This window comes from Thunnus albacares, chromosome 3, assembly GCF_914725855.1.
Source record: "Thunnus albacares chromosome 3, fThuAlb1.1, whole genome shotgun sequence".
NCBI classification, from domain to species: Eukaryota; Metazoa; Chordata; class Actinopteri; order Scombriformes; family Scombridae; genus Thunnus; species Thunnus albacares.
This window is the reverse complement of record NC_058108.1, coordinates 15165220-15172702: the sequence shown is the minus strand read 5'-3', so window position 1 is coordinate 15172702 and position 7483 is coordinate 15165220.

Sequence of the window (7483 nt, the reverse complement as noted above, 5' to 3'; positions counted from 1 at the left end):
CCTGCTTCAGACTGCCCTGAATGCTCGGTTTCCAATGAGTTTTTCTACTTTCAGCCTGAGTTGACGTCGGCTCGTGACAGATTTCTTTATGTAGTCATCTGCTCCACACAGAGCATGCCAGTTCACTGCTCCGCTTCACTAAAATTATGGCATTTTTCCATTGTTTTGGCAGTAGTCACACCCAGTCATGACTCAAGTTGAGCTGGCATGCTGGTGTTTTTCCATTTCACAGCATGGCAAAGTACAATAACCTGTTGGAGGTATGCTGGTCATCTGCAGCTCTTCATCAAACATCACATCATCACTGTGGTTGTTTCGGCTTGTGCTACTGCATTATTTCTAACTGATCTGCTGAACAAATAACTCCAAATATGTCCATATTTTGTCATTTCAACCAGTTAATTCAGTAAGGAACATGTTTCACTTCCTGTAAATTCTTCACAATAAAAGTCTCATGTTATGTAGTGATTTAAAAACTTTTAATTTGAAGCAGTAGAGCAGGAAATATAGGGTATGTATCAGCTGCAGCTTAACATGACTCTGATACATGCTGCACCTCAGCGCCTTCTGGAAAGCTGGCCAATCAGAACAGAGTGGGCTCATCAGGAGGAGGGCCTTAAAGCGACAGACTGCCTGTTAAGAGACAGAGGCTGAACAATCCAAAAATAAAAATATAGAGCTGAAAATTAGTATAATAGATCCACTTTAATCATCCCCTGACTTAGGTGTAAGCACCACCTACAGGTCAAAATTAAAATAATAATAATAATGTTGATATCATGCTGTGTGCATGTTGATATGCATGTTAGCATTCAGCTTTTAATCAGGTTCATTTTAACATTCAAGTTGTAAAATTCAATATTTTTCTGAACATCCACATCTTGGTGGTAAAATCAACATTTCTGAGCCCACCATACAAAAGATAAAACTCTTTTCATTTAGTTAACAACATGGTTGTTACTCTGGTGCCAATTCCTTTTACAGTTTTTGTTTTGTGTAGCATCTATCCAACAATACATTTTCTGGTCTGATCTTTACAGCCTCACAGGGCAGCTAAAATGGTTAGATCTTTGCTACTCATGTTATCTTTTTATGACAGGCTCAAACTGATTTATATTCTTCTTTTGCTGACTTCTTGTGGCAGTTGGGTGGATAGCATAGCTTAGCATAAAGACTGAAAGGGGAAAGACTACTAGAGGTCACTGTTTCTGGCTGTTGTTTGCTAGAAAATAACTCAAATAAAAAAACACAAATTGTTGTTTTTATATTTCAGTTTAATTGTTAATTAGTAAGCTTTAAAGATCTTGGTGGATGTATTTTTGATCACTCATCATAGCTTTCCCTCTATTTCCAGTCTTATACTAAGCCAGTTGATTGCTGGCTAGTATGTAGCTTCATATTTAGCATATATTAGTGATAGTGCATTGATCTTCTTTTCTAGTTATTGTCAAGAAAGTGAAAGAGTATTCCCTAAGATGTCAAAATGTTCCTTTAATTCACCCTTTTTGTCACAGTTAGCTAAGTTGGGGTCTGTTTGATTTACCATTTATGAAGCAATGAACACTGATTGTCCATTCTTGCAAACAAATAAACATATTGTTACGTCCCTCATTAAGCAGATGATGAGACATTAGCCGGTTTTCACTGCAACTTTATTGTGCACAATAACACAGGCTACTGTGGGCCATAGGCAATGCCAAAACAACAAAAAGACCTGCTGTAAACTCTATTTTCGATTACCCTCCTCGTATCTAGATTAATTGCTGAGTCCCCAAAACAGGAAGAAGAAGCACAACCCCCTCCAACTCTCAGCCAATTGCAAGTGCGCTATGTCCCACTGATCACTGTTACAGGTAGCTCACATGATGGACAGGCTTCACAGTGTCTAAGCTGACAACAACATGTTCACTGACAGTCTGGAAATATCAGTACTGCAACTCAACAGACCTTATGTCTGAACTAAACTAACATTTCTTACAGTAATAATCATAACAGTTAAACACTAACATGAACACACTCTGTTACACTCACCCCCAAGGGGCCAAACAAGGTCTTTCAGGTATCCTGGTGGCCTGTGGTCCCTCTGAGGCTGTGTCTGACCTGGGGAAAGGAGAAGAAGGGCCGGGGCAGAGTCTGGGGAAGGCACAGGGTAATGGGGCAAAAGTCCAGTACTGGGGGGGTCAAGTGTGGTATACGAGCCATTGGAGAGGGCTCGTATACCATTGACATGGGGGAGTGTCAGAGCAGTGTCCAAAGTTCCTTGTGTCCCACACCCCGGACCTGGTGGGGTGGCCCTACCCTGATAGGGGGCAAACCTGTCTCGATGCAGGGCAACTCTCCTTCCCCTTGGCAGCAGCTCGACCCTATACACAACCTCACCCAGTCTCTCTAGGACCCTGCAAGGTCCCATCCATTCGCTTTCCAGCTTTGGGCACCTGCCTTTTTTCCTCTGCGGGCTGTGCACCCAGACCAACTCCTTGGCCTTGAAATGCTGTCCTCTGGCCCGCACATCTAAGTTCATCTTTTGTTTTGCCCCTGCACTCCGTAGCTGATCTCCCTGCCAAGTATGAAAAGGGCAGGAGAGCAGGAGGTGGAGTCCTGTGCACAGACCAGTACGCCATTAGCACAAGGGGCACATGGGTATCCCAGTCCTGTTGGTGTTTAGCTGTCACAATGGCCAGCTGTTGTGTCAGCGTGTGGTTAAATCTCTAAACCAGCCCATTGCTCTGAGGGTGGAGGGGTGTGATGCGGGTCTTGTGGGAGCCCAGTTTTTCACACATGGCCACAAACATGTGGGACTAAGAGTTCCTGCCCTGGTCAATGTGAATGACTTTGGGAACCTGAAACCTGTTGAACATTCCCTCCACCAGGGCATCCACTATGGTCTCTGCTTCCTGGTCCGGAAGGCAGTATGCCTCAGGCCACTTAGTGAAATAGTCCGTGGCAGTAAGGATGTAGCAGTTACCTCCCTCTGTGTGGGGAAATGGACCGAGGACATCAATGCTCACTTTCTCCATCGGGCACCTTGCTGGAAACTACTGAAGCAGGGCATGAGATCTGTCTGTGGGCCCTTACAAGCCATGCAGCTGTCACAGCAGCGGCAATAGAATCCCTGACAGAGGCAGCGGAGCATTTTGCCAACCTCGAAGTGACCAGATCCCAGAGCTCCATGCACCACCTGAAGCACCACCTCCCACAGGGCCCTTGGCACCACCACCTGCCAACATGTCTCTCCCGTAGCTGGTTCTTTCCACCCCCTCTGCAGCACTCTGTCACACAGACGCAAGACTTCAAACATTGACCAGAGTCCTTTTGTGACTCAAGAACACATGCCAACCTCCTCCCATGAGGGTTGGAACTGCATTGCCACCCATATGAGTACTAGCCTGATGTCAACATCCTCCTCCTGTTTGAGCCTCCACTCTGCTGCACCCACAGCACGCTCAGCCAGCTGCCGCTCTGGCCCCGCTGCCGCACATTTCACCTCAGTTTGCAGCTGCTCAGCCTCCTGTGCCTCCTTCTTCTCACAGTAGTGGCAGTCATCAGCGACGCAGGGCCGGCGGGACAGTGCATCCGCGTTTCCATGTTGTGTAGCTGGCCTGTGGACCAAGGAGAAGTTGTACGCCTGTAGCTCTTTGATCCAGCATGCCAGCTGGCCCTCCGGCTCTGTGAACGACATGAGCCACTGCAGGGCTGAGTGGTCAGTCCTGACCGTGAAGTGGAGACCTCCAAGGTAATATTTGAACTGTTGGATGGCACTGATCACAGTGAGTAGCTCCTGCCTAGTGACACAGTAGTGACATTCAGCAAAGCTGAATGTCTTCTGAGATATGCCACCACTCTTTCCCCTCTTGATGTCACCTGGGCCAACACAGCCCTCGAGCCAACACTGCTAGCATCAGTGTAAAGGACGAAAGGCAGGGCAGGGTCAGGTGGGGAAAGGACCGGGGCCTCCATGAGGGCTCTCTGTTGTGTGGTGAATGCTGCCTGACACTCCTCTGACCACAGAAACGTCTCCCCTTTCTGCAGCAGACGGAATAGGGGTGCAGCTATGCAGGAGAACCCCCTCATGAACCTCTTGTAGTAGGATGACAGCCCCAGAGAGCTCTTCAGATCCTGCACAGAGCTTAGGGTGGGCCAGTCCTTTACAGCCTGCACCTTGTCGTCCATGGTGCTAACACTACCACCTCTGAGCCTGTGGCCCAGGAATGTGACCCTCTGCGTCAAAAAGCAGCATTTCTAGGGGTGCAGTTTCAGTCCTGCTGCCACCACCCTCTCCAGCACCCACCTAAGGACCTTGAGAGCCAACTCGAAGGACTCACCATGAACAAGAGTCGTCTCAAATGTGGCAGGGGCATTACAGAGGCCAAAGGGGAGGACCTTTTGGGTCTGTCCTCAGGGGCATGGGGGGCCTGCCGGTATCTGCTGCGTAGGTACAGAGAAGAGAACCAGGAAGACCCCATCACTGTGTCCAGGGCCTCATAGATGTGCGGGACGGGGTATGGGTCCTTTTTAGTCACCTTGTTCAGGGGTCTGAAGTCCACACAGAACTGCCAGTCATCCTTTGTCTTTTTGGGGACCATGACAACTGGGGAGGCCCAGGAGCTGGTGGAAGGCTCAATGAGTCCAGCCCGTTGCATCTCCTGCAGGGCTTTGTCCGCTGCTGCCTACCTGGCCAGTGGGAGGCGTTGAGGTCTCATCCTGATGAGTGGTGCGTTCCCAATTTCGATGTTGTGTTGAATGAGATCTGTCCGGCCAACATCATCTCCTTCAGCGAAAAACAGTCCCTGAACTCCAGAAGGAGCTGCCACAGCAGACCTAGCTCACTGGGAGTCAGTCCATCACAGTTTCTCTGCCAGACCTCCCTCATAGCCACAACTCTCTTTCCTGGGTCAGGCAGCATGGCGGACACGGGGTGGGGGTGTAGGCCCTCGGTGGGCAGGGTGGAAAGTGGAGCAGGTAGTTAATTGGAGGGGGTGCAGCAGGTAGCTGGGAGAAATGGATGTGGCTGTAGACCAGTGGCAGGCGAGGTGGAGGGCGGTGTAGGTGGTTTAGTGGGGGGGTGCAGTGGGCAGCAATGTCGGTTGTTGTCTCGGCTGCTAGCACCGCAATGGTGTGGGCTGTGGTGCAGCCCGGCTGGGGCGGCCACTTAGACTTCTGGATGATGTTTCCCTCTGGAAAAGTGAGTGTTCCTCTCTGGTGTCCATGACACAGTCTAATGCCCAAAGAACATCCAGCACGAGTATACAGTCCTCCAGATTCATAACCTGTCTTCTTTCCTACCCCCAGAGTCACTAATGCCTCTCCCACCATCGGGGTCCACTCTCCAGTAATTGTTTGAAGTCTCACTATGGTGGGGAAAACCATTGTGCCTTTATTCACCACATCGGGTTTCACCAGGGTTGCTGAAGAGCCTGTGTCCACCAGTGCAGAGCAGTGTGTCTCCCCAATAGTCACTGGGGCTTACCAGCAGTCCCCTATCCAGGTTCAGCCTAGTATCACAAGTCGCTCCAGCTGACCATCCACATCCTCTGCCAGTTGCACCACCCCCACCTGCTTGTGCTGTGCTGCATCTCTGCCTATGTAGGGTCGGGACACCACCTCGGGGATCCACATCATCCTGATTATGTGGTCCCCATCCCTTTTCCCTGCCCCGCAGGGACATTGGGGCACTGCCGAACCAGGTGGCCAGGCTGTCCACATCCCCAGCAGATCCTTGAGCGTGGCCTGGTCTGCTGCTTCTCCCGAAGTGAGGCAGCATGCACAAGCTGCATTAGTTCCTCCGCCCAGGCAGGTACTGCTGCATCCAAATCAGTCCCACTTGCAGTCCTCACCTTTAGTAAATTGTCCAATGTGGGCCCCAGGGGACCAGCACACAGCATCTCTCTCTACCAAGGCTAACTCCAAAGCCTCTAAGAGAGACCTGGGATGAGCCAGTAGCATCTGGATACGCAGGTTGGATGGTAGCAGTGTCTTGAGGAAATGGTCCCAGGCTACTTCACTCTGGATGGCAGGGGGCATGTGAGCATAAGTCCGGTGAACCAGCCCCTCAATGTCATTGGCAAGATCCCTCAGTTGCTCCCCCGGTCGTTGCTGTCGGCTGTACAGCTTAGACTGGAGCAGGCTAGCCACTGAGTATTCTCCAAACCGCCTCTCTAGCATTCCCACTAAAGCATCATAGTCACTCCTATCATTTGGGCTTAATAGCAGCAAGCTTGACAGAGCATCACCAGAAAGGCACATTGCTAGCTGGTGGGCTTTCACTTCATGGACCAATTGCTGGCCTGGACTAACAGTTCAAACTGGGCATGAAATGCCTCCCAGTTGGCCTTGCCGTCATACCTGGGAGTCTTTACTGAGGGTGGCCCCAGTTCACCATGGGGTTTGATAACTGTAATCCTGGCCACTGCTGTTTCCTCTTAGGTGATGCGTTCATTGTCAGAGTGGCTGGGGCAGCCAAAGCCAGCCTTGGCAGCCATTTTGACCGTCATCTCTCTCACCCGCTCTCTGGGCTCTGCCGCTGTCTAAGCCTCAGCAGCGCCGTAATGATCTCGTTCCTCAGCTCCCCCCATCACTTGATTTTTGACCAATCTCCTGGCAGCATGTTTCACACCGCAGAGCAGACACAGCAATCTTCTGTTAGCTCATTGTGGATGAGATGTTAGCTGGTTTTGACTGCAACTTTATTGCATACAATAACACAGGCTACTGTGGGCCTTAGCCAACGCTAAAACAACAACAAGACCTGCTGTGAACTCTACACTAGCCTCTCACTTAGCCCCCTCATAACCGTTAAACACTAACATGAACACAGTCCGTCAGTATTTCTGTAGCTCCAGCTGTGTTTATGTTACTACTAGGCATGTGTTATAATTGAGATGGTGAAATTTGGCTGTGGGCCTATATGCATCAAGATAATGCAACATGTGAGTTGTTCCTTTAACTCCTGTGTCCTATGTGTGTGTTTCAATCAGTGTATACAAGGATTTAGTGGTTTGAACTGAAAAGTGAACTGTTATGCAGATTGTGACATATGGTTTGATCGCAGATGGGGTAATTTTTTGGGTTTTCCCATACCAGTCAAACTATCATTCTTTGTGTACTTTATCATTAAACAATTACATTTACATTACATAACAATTACATTGACCTTTTTGTGATGAAAGCACAAATCCAAAGGCTACATCATGTACATCATGTGTAGTAAATTTTTAATTCTCTTTAACACCTTGTTCTGCCTGTATACTATTTTGCCAGCTGCACTACCAATGCTTACTTAAACTTATGCTAATATGCCATCATATATTACATGCTATAACATTATATATCACTGGTAAATGATGATTACAATTCTTACTTTCCATGTCACAGCAGACAACAGAAGAGGGCATAGACATGCTTAATAACTCATGATGATGGAGATGCTCAACTGTTCTTGCATTTGCTAAAGAATTGTTCTTGCATTTAGATATGCATGAGTTCT